The sequence below is a fragment of the Ursus americanus genome, chromosome 9, assembly GCF_024610735.1.
Source record: "Ursus americanus isolate L20-20 chromosome 9, mUrsAme1.1.p, whole genome shotgun sequence".
Taxonomy (NCBI): Eukaryota; Metazoa; Chordata; class Mammalia; order Carnivora; family Ursidae; genus Ursus; species Ursus americanus.
In genome coordinates this window covers 11,979,880-12,003,420 of record NC_142135.1, presented here as the reverse complement: position 1 = coordinate 12,003,420, position 23,541 = coordinate 11,979,880, and the positions used below count along the sequence as shown (strand labels likewise).

General features: G+C 39.2%; 2 long non-coding RNA genes across 2 annotated transcripts in view; one reads left to right on the top strand and one right to left on the bottom strand.

Annotated features, from left to right (window-relative positions):
* The window catches only part of LOC123801928 (uncharacterized), a 47,203-nt gene that overhangs the window by 306 nt on the left and 23,356 nt on the right, over positions 1 to 23,541 (bottom strand). Inside the window, exons 2-4 of the long non-coding RNA XR_006782368.2 lie at positions 21,511 to 21,605; positions 13,082 to 13,148; positions 11,007 to 11,186 (exon numbers count right to left, since the gene is read on the bottom strand). This is a non-coding gene — a long non-coding RNA (uncharacterized LOC123801928). The remainder of the gene's footprint in view (positions 1 to 11,006; positions 11,187 to 13,081; positions 13,149 to 21,510; positions 21,606 to 23,541) is intronic.
* The window catches only part of LOC123801927 (uncharacterized), a 60,915-nt gene that overhangs the window by 21,838 nt on the left and 15,536 nt on the right, over positions 1 to 23,541 (top strand). Inside the window, exon 2 of the long non-coding RNA XR_015725684.1 lies at positions 12,908 to 13,613. This is a non-coding gene — a long non-coding RNA (uncharacterized LOC123801927). The remainder of the gene's footprint in view (positions 1 to 12,907; positions 13,614 to 23,541) is intronic.

Here is a 23,541-nt window from a genome sequence, read left to right as displayed (position 1 = left end):
TTATATGTGTGCGTCTATGCACGCTTGTATTTAAACATGCATCCTATTGCTATAAGGAAAGTGTAGCACAAATTAATAAAAATAGAATATTTTTACTTACAAATTCCATACAGCCAAGTGATTCTCACTGAATATTTTCAATGATTTTACTGAACTCTTTTCCTTATAGCTAACCTGTGGTTGCAACTGACCGATGTTGGGTTGTTGTTGTTTTGGTTATTTTTTAAGTATAATTAACATACAATCTTACATTAGTTCCAGGTGTACAACACTGATTCTAGCATCACTCCATGCTCACTGCAGTAAGTGTGTTCACTTTCACCGTACAGCCTTATTACAGTGTTATTGACTCTATTACCTACACTGTGCTTTTCATCTTTGTAACTTGTAACTGGAAGCTTGTACGCCCTATTGGCCTTCACTTATTTTTCCCACCCCTCCTTCCATCTCCTATCGGGTACCCCCCAGTCTGTTCTCTGTATTTAAGAGTCTGGGTCTGTTTGTTTGTGGGGGTTTTTTGTTTCGTTTTTTAGATTCCACATATAAGTGAAATCATATGGTATTTGTCTTTCTCTGTCTGACTTCCCTTTGCATAATACCTTCTAGATCCATTCATGTTGTTGCAAATGGCAAGGTTCCATTCTTTTTTGTGGCTGAGGAATATTCCATTATAGATAGCTAGATAACTAGATAGATAATCTCACATCTTCTTTATCCATTCATCCATCCATAGACACTTGGGTTGCTTTCATATCTTGGCTCTTGTAAGTAATGATGCAATAAACATAAATGTGTGTATATTTTTTCAAATTAGTGTTTTCATTTTTTGGGGAAATACCCAGTAGTAGAATTATTGAATCACATGTTGTTACTATTTTTATTTGTTTGTGGAAGATCCATAATGTGTTCCACAGTGGTTGCACCAGTTTGCATTCCCAGCAATAATGTAGGAGGGCTCTCTTTTCTCTATCTCCTCACCAACACTTGTTATTTCTTGTCTTTTTGATACCAGCTACTGCCACTAGCCTGAGGCATTATCTCAGTGTTATTTTGGTTTGCATTTCCCTGATGATGAGTGAGGTTGAGCATCTTTCCATGTGTCTGTTGGCCATCTGGGTGTCTTTTTGGGAAAATGTGTATTCAGGTCCTCTGCCTATTTTGTAAATCAGATTGAATTTTTGGTGTTGAGTCATGTAAGTTTTTAATATATTTTGTATATTAATCCCTTATCAGTTATGTTAAAATTTACATATTCTTAGCAGTTACATTATTTACAAATATCTTCTCCTATTCACTGGGTTGTCTTTCTGTTTTGTTGATGGTTTCCTTTGCTGTGAAAAAATTTTTATTTTGATGTAGTCACAATTACTTATTTTTGCTTTCATTTCCCTTGCCTGAGGAAACATATCCATGAATATGTTGCTAGGGCTGACGTCCAAGAGATTACAGCTTATGTTTTCTTTCAGGAATTTTATGGTTTCAGGTCTCAGATTTAGGTCTTTAATCCATTTTGAGTTTATTTTTGTGTATGGTGTAGGAAAGTGGTTTATTGAAAAGACTGGTCTTTTCCGCATTGTATATTCTTGCCTCCTTTTGTCAAAGACTAATTGGCCATGTAAGTGTGGGTATATTTCTGGTCTCTCTAGCCTACTCAATTAATCTACATGTCTATACTTGTGCCCGTACCATACTGTTTTGATTACTATAGCTTTGTAGTATATCATGAAATCTGGGATTGTGATATTCCAGCTTTGTTGTTCTTTCTCAAGATTGTTTTGACTCTCTTGTGATTCCTCTCAAATTTTAGGATTATTTGTTCTAGTTCTATGAAGACACTATTGGTATTTTCATAGTGATTGGTTGACTCTGTAGATTTCTTTGGGGTAGTATGGACTTCTTAATGATATTAATTCTTCCAATCCATGAGTAGGGAGTATCTTTCCACTTGTTTGTATCTTCTTCAATTTCTTTCATCAATGGTTTTTATAGTCCTCAGAGTACAGGTCTTTCACCTCCTTGGTTAAATTTATTCTTAGGTTTATCTATGGTGCAATTGTAAATGGAATTGTTTTCTTAATTTCTCTTTCTTCTACTTCATTATTTATAGAAATGCAACAGATTTCTGTATATTCTGTATCTTGCAACTTTACTGAGTGTTATCCATTCTAATAGATTTTTTGGTGGATCTTTAGAGTTTTCTATATAGAGAATGTGCAAATAGTGACAGTTTTACATTTTACCAATTTGGATGCCTTTTATTTCTTTTTCTTGTCTGATTGCTAGAGCTAAGACTTCCAATACTATGTTGAAATAAAGTGATGATAGTAAACATCCTTGTCTTATTCCCGATCTTAGAGGAAACACTTTCAGTTTTTCACCATTGACTATGATGTTAGCTGTGGGCTTCTCATATGTGGCCTTTATTATGTTGATGTATGTTCCCTTTGAAACCTACTTTGTTGAGAGTTTTTATCAAGAATGGATATTGTATTTTGTCAAATACTACTTCTGCATCTGTTGAGATCATATGGTTTTTATCCTTTCACTCATTAATCCCATTGATTGGAGGATATTAAATAATCTTTACATCCTGGAATAAATTCCACTTGATTGTGGTGAATGACTTTTTAAATGTATTTTAAAATTCAGTTGCTAATGTTTTGTATGTTTATCAGGGATATTGATGTATTTTTTATATATCTATATATATATTGGTATTTTCTCTCTGATTTTGTTATCAGGGTAATACTGATCTTGTAGAATAAATTTGGAAGCTTTTCTTACTCTTCGATTTTTTTTTTTTAATAGTTTGAGAATGGGTATTAACTCTTCTTTAAGTGTTTGGGAGAATTCACGTGTTTGTTCTTCTTTTGCTAGTTCCCTTAGGTGTAGGGTTAGGTTTTTTGAGATTTTTCCCATTTCTTGAGGTAGGCGTGTATTGCTATGAACTTCCCTCTTGGAACTGCTTTTGCCGTATCTCAATATTTTGGACCATTGTGTTTCCATTTATCTCCATGTATTTTTTTATTTCCTCTTTGATTTCTTGGTTGACCCATTTGTTTAGTAGCATGTCGTTTAGCCTCCACGTATTTGTGTCCTTTGCAGATTTTTTTCTTGTAATCGATTCCTAGTTCAATATTGTTGTTGTTGGAAAAGATGCTTGATAGGATTTCAGTCTTCTCAAATTTACTGTGACTTGTTTTGTAACCTAGCATGGGTCTAGCCTGGAAAATACTCCATGTGTACTTGAAAAGAATATATAATCTGCTGGGTTTGGTAGAATGTTCTTTATACATCTGTTAGGTCCATCTAGTCTAATGTGTCATTCAAAGCTGGTGTTTCCTTGATTTTCAGGCTGGATGATCTATCCACTGATGGACATGGGGTGTTAAAGTCCCCTACTATTATTGCTTTACTCTTGATTTCTCCCTTTATGTCTGTTAATATATGCTCTCTATATTTAGGTGCTCCTATGTTGGGTGCATAGATATTTACAGGTGGATTGATCCCTTTATGATTATGTAGTACCCTCCTTTGTCTTGTGCTACGGTCTTTGTTTTAAAGTCCATTTTGTTTGGTAGACGTATTGCTACTTTTTTCCCCACATCTATTTGCATGCTATGTGTTTTTCCATCCCTTTCCTTTCACTCTGTATGTGTCCTTAGATCTGAAGTGAGTCTCTTGCAGGCAGCATATAGATGGGTCTTTTTTTTTTTTATATCCATTCAGTCACCTTATGTTTTTTGATTGGAGCATTTAATCCATTTATATTTAAAGCAATTATTGACAGGTATGTATGTATTGCCTCATTAATTATTTTCTGGTTGTTCTTGTAGTTCCTTCTCTATGTTCTTCCTTTGTGGTTTGATGGTGTCTAGCATTATGCTCGAATTCTTATTATATCTTGTGTACTTATGATAGGTTTTTGTTTTGTGGTTACTGGTGTGTTCATATACAACAGCTTATGTGTATAGTAGTCTATGTGGATGGTTGCATAAGTCCAACACATTGTATAAGTACTAAAATGTTACCCCCTTGATGTTTTATGTATCTGATGTTATAGTTTACATCTTTTTATTTTGTGTGTCCCCTTGACTAATTTTTGTAGATGTAATTGATTTTACTACTTATGTGTTTTAGCCTCCAAGTGATGAGTCTACTACTACTACATGCTGATTTTAACCTCTGAAATGTTTTCCTTCCATAATTTTCTTTTAGTTTGTCCTTTTCTTTACAAAGAATTCCCTTTAAAATTTCTTATAGATTTGATTTAGTAGTGAGGAACTCCTAACTTTTGTTTGTCTGGGAACCTCTTTAACCCTTTCTCAATTCTCAGTGATAAGCTTGCTGGGTAAGTATTCTTAGTTGTAGGTTTTTTCCTTTCAGCACAGTCAATATATCATGCTGCCTACTCTGTCTTGCAAAGTTTCTGTTAAAAAAATCAGCTGATAGCTTTTTCCCTTGTATGTAACTGTTTTTTCTCTTGCTGCTTTAAAAATTGTTACTTTTGCCATTGTTATTATTGTGTGTCTTAGTATGGACCTCCATGGGTTAATCTTGTTAGTGACTCTCTGTGTTTCCTGGACATGGATGTCTGTTTTCTTCCACAGATTGGGGAAGTTTTCAGATATTATTTCTTCAAATAGGTTTTCTACCCCCTCTCTCTCTTCTCCTTCTGGGATCCCGATAATACAATTGTTATTATCCTGGATGTTGCCGTTTAGTTCCCTTAACCTGTTCTCATTCCTGTTGTTCCTTTTCCTTTTTGGTGTTCAGCTTGGTTGCTTCCCATTATGCTGTCTTCCAGATTGCTGATCCATTCTTCTGCATGGTCTAATCTGTCATTAATTCCCTCTAGTGTATTTTTAAAATTGCAGTTACTGAATTCTTCATCTCTGTTTTGTTTTGTTTTTATATCTCTTTGTTCAAGTTCTCATGGAGTTCATCCACTCTTTTCTCAAGTCCAGTGGGTACCTTTATCACCATTGCTTTGAATTTTTCATCAGATTTAGTACTTATCTCAGTTTCATTTAGCTTTATTATTTTGTCTTGTCCTTCATTTAAGACCAATTCCTCGGTCTCCTCATTCTGTCTAACTCTCTGTGTTTGTTTCTCTGTCAGGTCTGCTCTGTCTCCTGGTCTTGAAAGTAGTGGCCTTGTGTAGAAGAGCTCCTGTGGTGCCCTGTAGCACGATCCCTCCTGGTCACCAGAATCAGGCACTCCAGGTGTCTGTATGGGCTGCATGTGCCCTAGTGTCATGGCTGAGCTGCGTTTGCCTTGAGCCCAGCCGGTTGCTGTGACTTGTTTTACCTGCTATGGATGTGCTGGGCAGGATTGGTCCCCATACTGTTGAGAGGCCTGAGGCTGCCACAGTCTCATTGGTGGGCAGGGCTGGTAGTCAGGCTGGCTGGCTGCAAGGAGCCTCTCTGCCGTAACGGCAGGCACACTGATGGTCAGGGGTCGCTCCCTGAGCAGCCAGCTAAACTGGATGCTGGTGTGCAGGCTGATTTCCCCCACTCCCCAGAGTAAGAGTCATTTTGGAGAGGTGCCAGTCCCTGCCAGAGCTGCCTGCAGAGCTGTTGGTGGAAAAGGAGTCACTTTCAAGGGACTCTGATTAAGTGGGCAGGTCTACAGGGGGACACCAGTGCAGGGCATGCAGTGCCAGCGAGGTAGCTGGATAGCGTTAGCACTGCCTCCTGCAAGTGTTCAGCTATCTAGGCTGGGGGCAGGCGGGTGGGGAAGAGAAATGGCACCTGCCAGCACTTTTGTTCCCAGAGAAATCTGCTGAAGATCCCTGCCCCTCCAGCACATGTTCTGAGATTAGTAAATAAATCTCCTTCCTGTATACTGCGGTATACCGCAGGCACTTTTCAAGCTGCTGCTTCTGTGCTTTGTCTCAGGCTGAGTTATTTATTGTGCTGGCTCTTTAAGAGTGGGGACTCAGTTTCCAATGGCCCTCAGGCCCTCCCAGAGTTAAGCCCTGCTGATTTAAAAAAGCTCCTGACATGAAGCCTTCCTAGTTTTCAAAGCCAGATGTGATGGGGAGTCATCTTCCATCTTCCTGGTGCAGCCCCAGTACCGGGAGTGCCTGGTGTGGGGTTTAATCCTCTATTCTTTTTTTTTTTTTTTTAAGATTTAATTTATTTATTTGACAGACAGAGGGACAGCCAGCGAGAGAGGGAACACAAGCAGGGGGAGTGGGAGAGGAAGAAGCAGGCCCCCAGTGGAGGAGTCTGATGTGGGGCTCGATCCCAGAACGTCGGGATCACGCCCTGAGCCGAAGGCAGACGCTTAACGACTGCGCCACCCAGGCGCCCCTATTCTTTTTTTTTTAATTTGTTTTATAATAATATTTTTTATTATGTTAGTCACCATACAGTACATCCCTAGTTTTTGATGTAAAGTTCGATGATTCATTATTTGCGTATAACACCCAGTGCACCATGCAGTATGTGCCCTCCTTATACCCATCACCAGCCTATCCCACTCCCCCACCCCCCTCCCCTCTGAAGCCCTCAGTTTGTTTCCCAGAGTCCATAGTCTCTCATGGTAATCCTCTATTCTTGTGCTGTCCCTCCTGTTTGTGGTGAGTCTCACTGGAGGTTTGGTTCCTAACCATGACTCTCCCCTCCTACCCTTTCCGATGTGGCTGCCTCTCTACTATTAACGTGGAAGCCCATTCTGCCAGGCTTCAGGTCATTTTCAGAGTTAGTTACATCTGTGCAGCTGTTGTCTCCGTGACTCCATGGGACGAGGCCAGCTCAGGATCCTCCTGCACCATCTTCTCTGAATTTGTCGGTTGATATTTTTTATTTCTGGTACTGAGATAAAAGTATAACAACCACCACAAAGACATGTTGGAACTTCTCATCTGTTAATGAGGTTGGGTAACTTCTAAACTGGATAGTAGTTTTCAAATATTAGAGGACTATTTTCTCATTTTTTGAGCTACTCACACGTGATACCCATGAGATGACACCCTTTTTACTTTAATCGGTTTTGTATCACTCTCATAAGTCCATTCAACCAACAACATGATAAACCAAGGCTTGATTTGTAGCATTTGCTGATTTCCATTGTGTCAATGCTCCTCCTGGTAGATCTCAAGCCACCAACGTGACCTCACTGAACAGGAAGCAGGGGAATAATGACAGTAGCACAGCATTGGACAATATTTCTATCCTATAGATACACAATAATATAAATAGTCTCAAGACTATTTAAATCAAATGAAGTAAAATAATAAATGAGTTTTGAGTATTTTTTAATGTTATGTTAATTTAATGTAAATTAAATGTTTGTTTAATGTAAATTCAAAGTTTTTCTAGTTTGTCAATGATGGCTATGTATAAAACCAGCTCACAAAATTTCTGAGAATAAAACCATCAGCTATGAGAAACAAACTGAGGACCTCAGAGGGGAGGGGGGTGGGGGAATGGGATAGACTGGTGATGGGTAGTAAGGAGGGCACGTATTGCATGGTGCACTGGGTGTTATACACAACTAATGAATCATCGAACTTTACATCGGAAACCAGGGATGTACTGTATGGTGACTAACATAATACAATAAAAAAACATTAAAAAAAAACCCATCAGCTCTCACAGTCCACGCCAGCACACCCTCACTTACATAGACCCTTAGACTCAAACTGTTAATTTTACAGATGAGGAAGGAACTGAGGCCCTGGGCAGAAATGAAAATGGTCCAAAATTCAGTAATTTAACTGCTTTGGGTTTAGGCAGCAGAACCATGGATTTGATTCTCATTGTTGATACTCACAGACTGAGGATTCCTAACAAGGTTATTTGACTCCCCAAGCCTCAGCTCTGCCTTTTGTGTTTTATAGAAATAATAATTCCTAAATAATAAAGTTAGAATAAAAGATATCTCAAGGCCTATACCGAGCACAGTAGCTGATACTTGGAAACTGCTCCATAAATAGTTGTTATTAAAAAGTTCATGTGAGCAATAAAGGTAACTCTAATTTCAGTTCCACATGACAGCCTTCCAGATCTCTGTAGACAGTCTAACATTCCACTAAATATAATTATTACTTCACTGTATGACCCAGGCTCTTCCAAAAACTCAATACTCAACTTAGCACTTGGCTCTGGTAACACAATAGTAACACAACTGTTTGTCTGTCTGCCTGTCTGTTATTAGAGTAGTTCTCTTCTTTGACCATCTGTACTTCAAAGTGTCCTGAATTAGGACTTGTGTTTTGGGTTTGTTTTTGCTGAACTGTCCACAACCAGCAATTAGATTCAAGTCTGCATGTTGCATTTCCAGAATGGCATTGGCAAACCAGAATGTGCCAAAGGGAGGTTTTTTGATAAGGGATCTGGAAGCTGTTACAGTTTCAGAGAGTTGAAGGTGGTGGCCTTATGTGTGCTGGAGAAGACAAGACTAGAGAAGAATATGAGATGGAAAATCATACAAGGCGTGGTTTACCTGACCCAGCTCGTAATCACAACTGAGATCGTTCATGTTCTCCCGGGCTTCAGTGAAAACAGAGTGGAAATATTGAATGAACACGTACATGAATGATGTATAACAGCACATAATTAAGCTCTGTTTAAGTAAAATTGTTGGGCTTACTAGAGTCTCTTTGAGCCTGAATTCCCTCGCTGGTGATAATGGGATGATGGTAATCTCCATAATGGGCTGTTGTTGTGAAGATTACAGTCATATAACAGAAGTGGCGTATGACAGGCACTGGAAGATGGTCGCTATCCTTATTATTATTCCTCAGCTTGCTACCTCAAAGAGCTGATTTCCATTGTGTCAATGCTCCTGCCAGGGGAAACTGGGTAAGAGATGGACTATATGTTCCAGAGCAGTTTCTGTGTCGCAGAGAAAGTCTCAGGTTTGGAGCTCAGGCTTTATGAAAGCAGTTTTTGGAGGGAGAGGAAAGAGTCATAGAAAAGTTTTGGGGACAGTGATGTGATGTAATAGCCCAATGTCTCACCTGTGATCCCTACACCTCTAACTCCCAGGTGATTTTCAATAAAACTATAAAAATACTATGGGATAGATGGCTTTGAAAGCTGGTGAGCAACAGAGTATATACCCAGATCTGTACGTGGGTCTGAGCATATCTGGGAGCAGAGACAGGGAACCATATGGCAAAAATGGCGAGTTCCTTCCTCATATCTATCCCTTGACCATGCATTCATTTAAAGGGCTACTTTTGATCATCTCTAGTAGGTAGGTAAGGCCATGTGATTACATTCTAGCCACAGAGATAAAGGCAGAATTATTTTCTAGAATGTCTGTCAAGGATCCTTTAAAAAGAGTCAATATGGGGGTGCCTGGATGGCTGAGTCGGTACAGCATGCCACTCTTGATCTTGGGGTTGTAAGTTCGAGTCCCACATTGGGTGTAGAGATTACTTAAAAATGAAATCAATCAATGAATGCATGTATGCTGATATGCTTTTTGTTCTTCACCTTTTAAAAATCTTCCTCCTGGCTTACCACTGGGATGTGATGGCTAGAGTTTCAGTAGCAGCTGTCTGGGAGTAGGAAATGACTTTGGAAATGGAAGCAATGAGGTAGATCTGAATGATAGAAGGAATCTAGTTTCTTGCTTACCAGATAGCCACCAACCTTCATGGGGCCATTTGCCTTCATATTTCCTTTCACATGAGAGAGAAATACACTTGAGCTGTAACTTTCAGTCCTTATGACAGTGTCAGACATGTTCAAAGTCAAGGAGAGGGCTCTACATTTATCCTGATCATTGAATCCTAGGGCACTAAGCCAAAACCACTAATATCTCTATGGGCAGAGAGACCCCCAGTGACATCTGGGTTCATTACTAATAATTAACAGTAGGAAAGTGGACAGCTAAGCCCATGAATAATAAACTAGTTTCTCCTCAAGTGTCTATATTAAAAATAAGAGGAGAAAAACTGCTGACTCATGCCTTTTGGCAACTTCCAAGTTATTAGGAATTTCCTGAATCAGAGATTTTACCATTCGGCCCCCTTTTTGGTTAACAAACATTTATGTACCATTTACGATGTGTCAAGTCCTGTTCTAGGTACTTTAAACACACTGATGCACAGAATTGGCATAACAACACTTTGGTACAATTATTGACACATTTTTCGAGTCAAGACACTGAGGCAGAGATGGGTTAAATCAGTTGTCTGAAGTCAAAAATAGTAAGTCAAAGCTCAGACCTGGACAATCTGGCTCTGGTGTCTGTGTCCTTATCAGTACTCTGTTGTCAACTAAGAGAAGGGCATCTGGTCACAAAGTTGGCTTAGAAGCCCCTTGCCATCTTAGTTCCACCTCCTAATGGATTCCTGTCCCACTTTTCCCTTGGATTGTATTTATTTATTTTTATTATGTTAGTCAGCATACAGTACTTTATTAGTTTTTGATGTAGTGTTCCATGATTCATTGTTTGTGCATGACACCCAGTGCTCTAGGCAACTCTTAATACCTAGCCTAAAGAGCCCCCACTGAGGAACGACCATGGTGTGCAGGTGCTTCGACATAACAGGCCCTTTTGCATCTTGGGCGGTAATAGTATCTTCTCTAGTTAAGCAGCCTCAGTACCAGTACCTCAATAGCAGTTTTGAAATTGGAGTCTAAGTCGCAAATCCCACATTTTCCTTACATGACTGCGTACTACTTCTCCAGCACCAACCTTAAAAGCGAAACCATTTATGCAACAATCCCATCCCTGTTTCTTTATTATGAAAATACAAAAACATATGAAGTCATAAAGAAAAATGGAATGTAAATCTTCTGAAACTATAACTCAGCAAATTTAAAAGGTAAATCATAGATATGGAGAACAGATTCATGACTAACAGGGGCGGAGAGGGTCAGGGAACAGGAGAAAGGAATAAAGGCAGTCAAAAGGGATAAATTTCCAGTTATAAGATTAATAAGTCCTGGCGATGTAATATCCAGCATGGTGGCTATAGTTAGCAACTTTCAAATATACAATGCAGTATTACTAACAGAGTAAATCTTAAAAGTTCTCACCACATGATGGGGCGCCTGGGTGGCTCAGTCGGTAAGCATCCAACTCTTGATTTCAGCTCAGGTCATGATCTCAGCGTTGTGAGATCAAACCCCATGTAGGGTTCCATGCTGAGCTGGAGCCTACTTGAGATTCTCTCTCTCTCTGCCCCCCTACCCCCAGCCTCTGCTGGAGCGCTCTCTCTGGAGGGGAAAAAAAAAAAGGTTCTCACCACAAGAAAAAATTTGTAACTAAGAAAATGGATGTTAACTTTCTCTGGTCATCATTTCACAATCTATACAGAAGTCATTTACATTGTATACTTGAATACATGGTTATAGTCAATTATACCTCACGAAAACTGGCCTAGGGCAGGTAAATCACAAACGATGGCAGCCCTCCCCGATTACAATGTGCTTTCTCCCGTTTAGAGGTGTAGTTCCTATCAGCCCATCTGCCAGGGGGCGTGCTTCTGGGTATACTGGGTCACAATGACTATTTCGATCTTTCTCACCTACCCAAATCTCACTACAAATGATAAAACTGAGGCCCTCAGAGGAGAATGACTTTACCAAGTTCAGCTGATCCTCATATCCAGGTTTGGGAGCCCCACATCAACACTCCCCTCACTGTATCCTGCTGCCTTTATAAAAACAAAATACTCATTTCCCACAAGTATCTATTTTTGTCTATTTTCCTAAGCCATGGAGTCCTAGGAATCGAATTCATTTGAAAACTATGGAAGAAAAGTGTAAATTTAACTTAGTCTATTTTTAATGCATTCAGAGATTACAAATTATCTTCTTAGAGTAAACTGGAAAGTATTCCAACCTTATTTAGCACCAGAGGAACAAACACATAGGCCACTGCTGAACCCCTCATCTCCCTACTTTTCTAACACTGAGGGATGAGTTGGTACTGCCTAGTAGAGAGCCCCCCCCACCCCCCACCAATCATTATCCAAGTCCACTCCAAAAAGAAATCCGCCCTCAAGAATGGGGCCTGGTAAAAAGTGCTTAGAAACAGTCTGGGCTGAAGCAAGGCCCTTCTGATTCCATTTATCAGTGATGGTGGCATCTTTTGATGTGGCTTCCTTCAGCCTTGGCAGGAGCTCAGAACCACCAGTGTAGGAGAAACTGCCACCCACAGCCTCCAGGAGGCTCCTCAAGGAGGGGACACCCCACAGCTGGGACTGGGCCTTGCTGAGAGCAGGCTGCACCAGGGAAGAAGAGGAGGAAAACCTGCTGACTCGTGCCTTTGGCCACTTCCAAATTATTAGGCATTTCCTGAACCAGGGATTATATGCATAACTTTTCCTTCTAGGATAAGAGAAGTCATGGGCCATTTTCTAAGAGCGAAGAAAGAATTCACTACTAAGAATTCACTACCATGACTGTTTTAGAGATGTTTTATCTACCAACTGTACAGATTGCATGAGCCCCTACAGATCCACTTTCCACCCTTCCCTATGTTGCCGTGTTTCCTAGGAGGCTGACTTCCTATTAACTGTATCAGTGGGCTCTCTTGCCATCAAGCTGCCAGTTGGCTTTGGCTGGTTGGAGGCACTAGTAAAAGAGAGAAAGGGCTAGAAAGGAGCAAGGTCAAGCTACGTATTACTGCAGTCTTCTCTCTGCCAGGTCCCCTTGGGTTGGTTGAGTTCCTTTTCTAGTGGTCAAGTCCTACTAAGCAGTTCTCTCCATAGTCACCCTCTCCTCTGTCATTTGCTGAAATCTTAGCAAGATTGTTTGTTAGAGTGGCATTGGGTGGGCACCTGATCTAAGCTAGGCCTTGGACTTTGAATCTTAAGTGATACACAGATGGAGAAAGAGTTAGAACTGATGATGCCTGTGTTGGAGCCTTGAACAACAAAGTTCAGTCACTCCTAATAGATCCCTAGAGCTACACTGGTCCTATTCTTTTTCAGGTCCTGGTTTCTTCAGGTGTTTCCTTAAATGCTGTGATCCACCCACATTCAACGGAAAAGGCAGCTATAATTGAAGAAATAACTTGTTTGAGGTAACAGAGCTAGTAAGTAGAAAATTTGGGATTCAAATTCAGATTCATTCCCAATACACTACACTGCTTAGGAGTTCATTACCTGTACAAAGAGAGTTGAACTCACTGTTAAAAGCTGAGTAAGCTCATTGGAGACATCTGCCTGGAGCCTGGAAATAGGGGAAAATACAAAATAAATAGCGATTTAGAAAATTGCTATGACCAATAGAATTCTTTTTTTATACAGAAGAGAAACCGATCATCTATGTATAAAAACCATGGTCATTTGCAACAGACTTTTCATTCTCATTACTAATTCTCTTCTTACATTTTTCACTGTTTGCTCTGTTCTGAGAGTAACCAGAGAAGGAAGCAAATATTTATACCTTATTGCCAGTGGGGAGTTGTAGTATATGGTATCTGCTATAGAATGAATATTTGTGTCCCCCCAAAATCCATCTTGAAAAACTAACGACCAAGGTGATAGTATGAGGAGGCGAGACTTTGAGAGCTGGTTAGATCATGAGGGCAGAGCTCTCATGAATAATATTTGTGCCTTTTAAAAGAGACCCTGGAGAGTTCCTTGCCCCTTCTTCCATGTGAGGACCCAGGGAGAGAGCAACTTCTAGGAAAAGGTAGGTCCTCACCAGACACCAAATCTCCTGGCACCTGGATCCTGGCATTCCCAGCCTCCAGAACTTTGAGAAACGTCTATTCTTTGTAAAGTTACACAGGTAATGGTGTTTGATTGTAGCAGCATGAACAGACTAAGCCATTTTCATTTTTAAAATTATCCTGTGCAGAAACTATTTTTGTCCCATTCGTCAGATGAGGAAATAAAAGACAACATAGGCCAAGTCATAATTGTAAAAGGCAGAGCCAAGAACTAGAATGTGGCTCGTGTGCTCTTTTCTCCTGCACTAATATTCCTCACCAAAAATGCTATTGGCATCCTTGAGACTACCCAAAAATACAGGCCTTGGTTGAAAGCCTCAAAATAACATGAACCTATTAACATATATTTGCATTCCACTTTTTCCCTTGAATTCCTACACTCATTCTTTTTGTTCTAAACATGGTGGAAAACATCCTTATTGCATTTTTTTTAGAATTAATCTATTTTTAATTGATATATTTCACATGTAATATTTTTCAGGTGGATAACACAATGACTCCATATTTTTATACATTGCAAAATGATCACCATAAGAAGTCTAGTTAACATTTGTCACCTTACATAGTAAAAAAATTTTTACAAAATTTCACAAAAAAAATTTCCTAGGATGAGAACTTTTAAGATTTAGCAACTTGCAAATATACAATACAGTATTATTAATTGTAGTCAACATGCTGTCCATTACATCTTCACTTTGTCGCTGTTTTTAAGAAGGGCCAGATGCTAGCAGAGAATTCGGTGTGGGAGCCTATATGAGGAAATCCCAGTATCTGATAATGCAGAGCCTTCTACTTTCTAGCAGCCACCTTCTGAAATGCCAGTCAGTGAGGAGTCAGTGTAGGAGACCCAAAGAATGCCTATTAGCAGCCCCATAGAATGTAAAAAGCTCAGTTATTAAATGTTTGTTGAATGAATAATCATGCTTGGCACTCTCCTGGGCAAGTGAATACAGTGGTAAATAAAACTGGTAAGTTCTGGCTTTCATTGAGGGAAGAAAAGAAAAACTTAAGTAAGAGAAAAAATTTAAAATGTACTCAGGCTAAGTACCATAGTTATAAAGTAATAAATATGGTACTATGATTTAAAAAATTAACTGGTGGATATTTAACATGATGCTGGGACAACTGGGTATCCTTACACAAAAGAACAGAGCTGGACCTACCTTTATCTCACACCATACACAAAAATTAACTTACATGGATAATAGGCCCACCTTTAAATGATTACAACTGTGAATACTTAGAAGAAAACATGAGAGGAAATCCTCATGACCTTGGGTTAGGCAATGATTTCTTCTGCATGACACCAAAAACACCAGCAATGGGAAAGAAACAGTTAGATTCCATCAAAAGAAAAAAAAAATTGTTTCAAAGTAGACATCAAGAAAATGAAACTACAACTCACAGAACAGGGAAAAAATTCTTGCAAATCATATTTATCTGCTACAGCACTTGTATCCAGAATATATAAAGAACTGTTATATTTAGGTCATTTTTTACTTATTTTAATTTGCATTTTCTTTCCTGAAAACCATTTTTAAAATGGGCAAAGACTCACAAAAAATGTTAAAGGAAATTCTTTAAGTGGAATAAAAAGGCTATAACTGGAGGAAAGAAAATTATGAAAGAAAAAATTCCACTGGTAAAAGCAATTGTACAGTAAAGATGGTAAGTTAATCACTTACAGGCCTACCTCAGGAAACAAGAAAAATCTCAAACAATCTAACCATACTCCTAAAGGAACTAGAAAAAGAACAAAGCCCACAGTTAATGGAAGGAAATAATAAAGATCACAGTGGAAATAAAGGAAATAGAGAATTAAAAAATAATAGAACAGATAAATAAAATCAAGAGCCAGGTCTTTGAAAAGATAAAATTGATAAACCTTTATCCAGACTTATAAAAAAGGAGAGGACTCAAATCAGAAATAAAAAAGACAACTGGCAATACAGAACTAAAAAATTAATTATAAAAGAATAGTTTGAAAAATTATATCCCAACAAATGGGGCAACCTAGAAGAAATGGATAAATTCCTGGAAACATACAATCATCTGAAACTGAATCAGGAATAAATAGAAAATCTGAACAGACCAATTACCAGTAAGGAAATTGAACCAGTAGCCAAAAAACAAACAAACAAACAAACAAACAAACAAACAAACAAAAAAACCTCCCTAGGGGGCGCCTGGGTGGCACAGCGGTTAAGCGGCTGCCTTCGGCTCAGGGCGTGATCCTGGAGTTCTGGGATCGAGCCCGACATCAGGCTCTTCTGCTATGAGCCTGCTTCTTCCTCTCCCACTCCCCCTGCTTGTGTTCCCTCTCTCCCTGGCTGTCTCTATCTCTGTCAAATAAATAAATAAAATCTTTAAAAAAAAAAAAAAAACCTCCCAACAAACAAAATTCCAGCACTGGATGGATTCACAGGTGCATTTTATTTGTTTTAGAAATATTTACTTGAGAGAGAGCAAGCACACAGAAGGTGGAAGGAGGGAGAAAGAATCTTTTTTTTTTTTTAAAAGACTTTATTTATTTACTTGACAGAGGGAGACAGCCAGAGAGAGGGAACACAAGCAGGGGGAGTGGGAGAGGAAGAAGGAGGCTCCCAGCAGAGCAGGGAGTCCGATGTGGGGCTTGATCCCATAACGCCAGGATCACGCCCTGAGCCGAAGGCAGACGCTTAACGACTGCGCCACCCAGGCGCCCCAGAAGGTGAAAGGAGGGAGAAAGAATCTTAAGCAGACTCTGCACTGAATGCAGAGCCCAACACAGGGCTTGATCTCAGGACCAAAACAGATAACTGACTGAGCCATCTAGGCACCCCTCATGGATGCATTTTAATAAATGCTTTAAAAAGAATTAATGCCTATTCTCAAACTATTTCAAAAAAGATGAGGAAGGAAAGCTTCCAAATTTACTGTACAATATCAGCATTATCCAAATAGCAAAACCAGACAAAGACACTATATAAAAAAAGAAAAAAAAAACTATAGTCCAATATCCTGATAAATACAGATGCAAAAATCCTCAATATATTAAAAGGATTATTCACCACAATCAAGTGGGAGTTCTTCCAGGGATACATGGGTAGTTCACTATTCCCAAATCAATCAATGTGACAAATTAACAAAAAGAAGAATATACACCATATGATCACCTCGATAGATGCAGAAAAAGCATTTGACAAAATAAAAACATCAACAAAACAGGTTTAGAGGGAATACCTCTCAACATAATAAAGGCTATATATAAAAAACCCACAGCTAACATCATACTCGATTAAAAAAAAAAAAGAAAGCTTTTCCTCTAAGATCAGGAAAAGACAAGAATGTCCTCTCTTGCCATTTTCATTGAACATAGTATTGGAAGGTCTAGACACAGCAATCATACAGGAAAAAGAAAAGGTATCCAAATTGATAAGTAAAACTGTCACTATTTGCAGATGACCTGATGCTATATATAGAAAACCCTGAAGATTCCTCTAAACGACGAGAACTAAGAAATGAATTCAGTAGAAGTTTCAGGACACAGACTTAATATACAGATAGCTGTTGAATTTTAATATACTAATAACTACCAGAAAGAGATATTTAACAATCTCATTTATAATTGAAACAAAAAGAATAAAATACCTAGGAATAAATTTAATCAAGGAGGTGAAAGACCTATACTCTGAAATGAAATTGAAGATGACACAAACAAATGGAAAGGTATACTATGCTCATGGATTGGAAGAAATAATATTAAAATGTCCATTCTACCCAAAGTAATCTAAGTTTTCAATGCAATCCCTATCAAAATACCAATAGCATTTTTTAAAGAGCTAGAAAAAATAATCCAAAAATTTATATGAAACCACAAAAGATCTCAAATAGTCAAAGAAATTTTGAGAAAGAACAAAGCTGGAAATATCACAACCCCAGATTTCATGATATACTACAAAGTTAGAGTAACCAAAACAGTGTGGTACAGGCACAAGAACAAACACATCGATTAATAGAACAGAATGGAGAGACCTGAAATAAACCCATGCTTATATGGTCAATTAATCTTTGACAAAGGAGGCAAAAATATACAGTGGGGAAAAGACAGTCTTTTCAATAAATGGCATTGGGAAAACTGGACCACTTTCTTATACCATGCACAAAAATAAAGTAAAAATGGATTAAAGACCTAACTGTGAAACGTAAAACTATAAAATCCCTAAAAGAAAACCTAGGCAGTAATCTCTTAGGAATTGGCTTTAGCAATGTACTCATGGATGGGTCTCCTGAGGCAAGAAAAATAAAAGCAAAAATATTGTGTAATCATTCTTTCTGATAGCTGAGTAATATTCCATCGTATATATGGACCACAACTTCTTAATCCAGTCATCTGTTGAAGGGCATCTTGGCTCCTTCCACAATTTAGCTATTGTGGACGATGCTGCTATGAACATTGGGGTGCATATGGCCCTTCTCTTCACTACGTCTGTATCTTTGGGGTAAATACCCAGTAGTGGGTGGGGGATTGGGATAGGCTGGTGATGGGTATTAAGGAGGGCACATATTGCATGGTACACTGGGTGTTATATGCAAATAATGAATCATGGAACATTGCATCAAAAACTGGGGATGTACTGTATGGTGACTAATATAACAAAATAAAAATTATAAAAAAAAACAAAAATAAACTATTAGGACAACACCAAAATAAAAAGCTTTTGCAAAGGAAACCATCAACAAAACAGGGAGAATGGGAGAAGATATTTTCAAATGATGTATGTGATAATATCCAAAATAAAAGAATTTATACAAATCAACACACACAAAAAACTGACTTAAAGAATGGGCAGAGAACCTGATTACACATTTTTCCAAAGAAGACCCAGAGATGGCCAACAGACATGAAAATATGCTCAACATCACTAACCATCAGGAAAATATAGGTCAAAACCACAATGAGATATCTAGTCAGAGTGGCTATTACCAAAAAGACAAGAAACAAGTATTGGAAAAGATTTTGGGGAAAGGGAACACTCACTATGGAAAACCATATGGAGGTTCCTCAAAAAATTAAAAATGAAACTATTTTACTATGGTTCTACTACTGGGTATTTACCCAAAGAAAATGGAAACACTAATTCAAAATGATATACGCACCCCTATGTTTATTGGAACATTATTTACAATAGCCAAGATATGGAAGCACCCCAAGAGTCCATCGATAGGGGAATGGATAAAGAGGATATAGAATATCTGGAATATTACTGGACTATTATCCATCAAAAGGAATGAAAGCTTATCATTTTCAACAACATGGATGGACCGAGATAGTATTAAGGTGAGTGAAAAAAGTCAGAGAATGACAAATATCGTATGATTTCACTCATATGTGGAATCTTAGAACAAAAGTAATCAAAACAGAAATAGACTCTTAGGGGCGCCTGGGTGGCTCAGTCGTTAAGCGTCTGCCTTTGGCTCAGGGCGTGATCCCAGAGTTCTGGGATCAAGCCCCACGTCAGGCTCCTCCACGGGAAGCCTATTTCTTCCTCTCCCACTCCCCCTGCTTGTGTTCCCTCTCTCACTGGCTATCTCTCTCTCTGCCAAATAAATAAATAAAATCTTTAAAAAAAAAAAAAAGAAAGAAATAGACTCTTAAATCCACAAACAAACTGCTGGTTGCCAGAGAGGACGACGGTGGGCATCGGTAAAATAGGTGAAGGGAATTAGTAGTTGCAAACTCCCGGTCATAAAATAAGTCGTGGAGATAAAAAGTACAGCATAGGGAATACAGTCAATAATACTGTAATAATGTTGTATGGTAACAGATGATGGCTACACTTATTATGGTGAGCATTGAGTAATGCACAGAATTGTTGAATCGATATGTTATACATCTGAAATGAATATAAGGTGTATGTCAACTCTACTTCAATAGTAAGTATAGGAAAAAAAGTTTCTTTTGAAAGTGAAGAATATGAGATGAGTGACTATTGCTAAAGTGCAAAGCTTTTTGTGCACTGCTTTTATACTGATAGTAAAAGACCAACACAGGAGAAAAAACAAAATTTTAAAAAGTGGGGAAAAGGGGCAAAGAATTTGAATAGACATTTCTCCAGAGCAGATATACAAATGACCAGAAAGCACATGAAAAGAGGGTCAACAACATTATTCATTAGGAAAATGCAAATCAGGGGCGCCTGGGTGGCACAGCAGTTAAGCGTCTGCCTTCAGCTCAGGGCGTGATCCCGGCATTATGGGATCGAGCCCCACATCAGGCTCTTCCGCTATGAGCCTGCTTCTTCCTCTCCCACTCCCCCTGTTTGTGTTCCCTCTCTCGCTGGCTGTCTCTATCTCTGTCGAATAAATAAATAAAACCTTTAAAAAAATGCAAATCAAAAGCACAATGGAATACTACTTTATACTCACTAAAATAGTTTGAAAATACAGAAAACAGCAAGTGTTGACAAGGAGGTGGGACAAATAGAACCTTTGTACCTGCTGGTGGAAACAATTTGGCAGCTGCTGTGGAAAGCAGTCTGGCAGTTCCTCACGAAGTTAAACATAGAGTTGCCCTATGACCCAGCAATTCCACTCCAAGGCAAATACCCCCAAATGAAAACATATGTCTGCATAAAAACTTGTAAATGAAAGTTGCATTATTCATAATAGCCAAAAGGTAGAAACAACTGAAATGGTAGATGAAGTGATGAACAAATTATGTTCTATCCATACGATGGAATATTAGTCAAACAATAATAAGTACTGACACCTGCTACAACTTGGATGAACCTTGAAATCAAGCTAAGTGAAAGAAACCAGTTACAAAAGCCACATGTTGTATAAGCCCATTTATAGGACATGCCCAGAATACGCAACTCAGTAGGGGCAGGAAGTAGGTTAGTGGTTACCAGATTCTGGGGAAAAGGGGCAATAGGAATGATTGCTAATGGTTATGCGACTTCTTCTGGAAGTAATGAAAATGGTTCAAAAGTTAGATAGGGATTGTTGCACAACTCTGTGAATATACTGAAAAGCAGTGAAATGTATCCTTGAAAAGGTATATATTTCAATACATTTTTATAAATAAAGTAAATGGCAGGGACACAGAATTACTCAGTCCCCATCATTGCTCTTTACAATATTAAATGATGGATGTGAGTTTATATTTTGAGTGTGCATGTTTGTACGCGCATGTGTTTTTTGAAAAATCTGAAGCAAAAATCCTGGCATATAGACTGTAATGGTGAAGAAGGGGCTCCAGAACCCGACAGCTTAGGTTCACATTAGATGCTACCACTTCCCAACTGCAGAATCTCAGACAACTTCTTTAAACCTCACCTAGTTCCAGGTTTCTTACTAGTAAACAGGGTAAGAACAGTGCTTCCTTTGTGTATGTGTATACATGTGCGTGTATGTATATTAAACAAAACAATGTTTACAGTGTTTCAGTATGTTAACTGCTATTGTTGTCATGGTTATTATTACTCTCCCAAAGGGCTGGACTTAACCTTATCATTGTGGAGGGGTGACCAAGGCTTCTCTCCCTTCCTATTGACGTTTGGCAGATTGCTGTCTGCTGCTGCTCATGTTTCTCTCGCTGTTCCAATTTCTAGAAATAGCTCCCATTCCAACCGCACCCTCCCTAAGTCTCCAGGGACTGTTTTGCTTTAGAGATGAAGCTGCATAGGAGGAGCAAGGATGGGGACCACTGGAGTCCCACTTTTCCCCCAACCTCTCCCTCCTCCCATCCCCAAAGCTGAGTCTTATCAGCAGTATTCCTGGAATCTGCTGTATCCCCTATGTAATTTCCCAGCAGACTTCTACACATATCTCTTTAGATTGAACCATCACCTTTGGGGTAATTCAGAGACTTACCAAACAGTTCCATCCCACTCTGGGAAGAGCAAAACCAAGGTGATGAAGAGGGAAACACGGTGGTGTCAGAAGCAAGCTGGAGCATCCTTAAAGCTCTAGAAGGAAATGAACATGGGTCGTAAAGAAAAGTGAGCACTTACATCTGTCCCAGGAGTAATCACATCACCTACCACCACCACTTCGTGCCTAGGCCCCCGAGTCAGAAACTTGTTCATTGAACACTCGCTTTGGGCCAGGCCCAGAATGAGTAAGTTATGGGGAAACTGAAGTTAGCAACAGGGGCAAAGGAATAGATGTCTACACAAGGGGAGTCTATATCTGAGACATGGGGAAGGGGGCAAAATAGGTGAAGGGGATTAAGGAATGAATGCATGTGTGTATATTAAACAGTGTTTACAGTGGTTCAATTTATGTTAACTTATTTTCGTGGTCATTACTCTCCCAAAGAACCAGACCTAACCTGAATGCTATGAAGGGGTGTCTTCCCAGAGGCCACAGCGGAGCTGCTAGGAGACCCCCACTGAGAATGAGTATTCCTTTCTTGTCCTCCCATATCTCTGGTATTTTATATGAATAATTTATTGGACAATTTGAACTCAGCTCAGTCTGTATCCAAAATTACTCTCCCATCTCCTACTTATCTCTGGGGAGCTGCCCTGGAGGTATTCAAGGAGGGATATAGGAACCCTAACAGATAGTACTTGACTAAGGAGGGAGGGATGAGATTTACACACCTTGAGGGCATAGCGTCCTATTAGATGTTGACAATAAGCAAACAGCCTGGCAGGTTTCACAGGCAAGGTTCACCTTTTTATTGGCAAACATTTTCTTGAACACACTCTCTAGGCCACACGCTGGAAATACTTTGCTGAATGGCCAGCCCCTGTTGGCCCTGTTCCCTGTCCTCAATGTACAGGCAGGGCAGTGAATCCTAGACTCACAGCCTTTGTTTGACAGGCCAGTCCCCACAGAGCCTGGGGATGATCCTTGACCCACCTGCTAGCAAATCTCTCCGCATTCATCATGCACATCTAAGGAAAAAAACCTAGATAGGAGGGGATTAGGGCATGTGAGCTAGATATGGCAAAGCCGCAAGAGGCTCTGAATATTTGAAGATCCTTCAGAGAGGGTAACATGATAAAGAATAAGTGTCAGACTCAATTTTTCAAAAGAAAGAAAATGTAAGCATGGCTTTAGAGAGATTTTCTTCATTGAGAAATTTTATAAGCAAGGATTTGGCAAGCAGGCATTGAAGCTGCTCTTCCCTGCATCTGTTTTCTTCCCTCTGGTCTCTGTCAGCAGAACTGTTAGTGCAAAACTAGGAACTGACATTAGCCCTACCCCTACCCCTGGTTAGCCCAAGATGTAAATAATGAGGGAAACACATCAAGCAGAATATTAGTCAAAGATTCTCATGCAGTAATGGGAGGAAGCAAGAAAATCAGAGAGCCAGAATGCTCTGGAAATTACAGGCCCACCTTCTGTACACAAAGAAGCTAATTTCAAGCACCCACATACCATGTACATAGCATGTGGCCTCACACTTCCATAGAAAAGTCTTCTGATACACATGTGTCTACCTTTATATTGACTGAACCATTTCTCAAAATAGAGCTAACTCACTATTATCTCCAAAGATTTCATTTTATGGAGCGATCATCATTTCTTGAGCACCAGAAATTTTACCAGATTCTCTAATTAGCTTATTCAACCCTACAACAAACCTGAAAAGAAGGTATAAGAACTGTTGTTACTAATCAGAAAATTAAGACTCCAAGGGTCTCTGGAAACTGCCCCAAGTGAGACAGCTGAGAAGTGAAGCCATAATTCAAGTCCATAATTTTAAAACCCCTGTTTTTTTTCCTACCAAATTTGCTCTTTCCAGCCATCCCAACAACGCAGGTGGATAGCAATGCACACCAGGACACCCCCAGATAGCACCCATTACAGCTCTAGCTGTCTTACCAAAGTGACACAAGTGCAAAGCACCCCACGACAGCCCTGATCCACTTCTACTTCAGGTCCAGATGA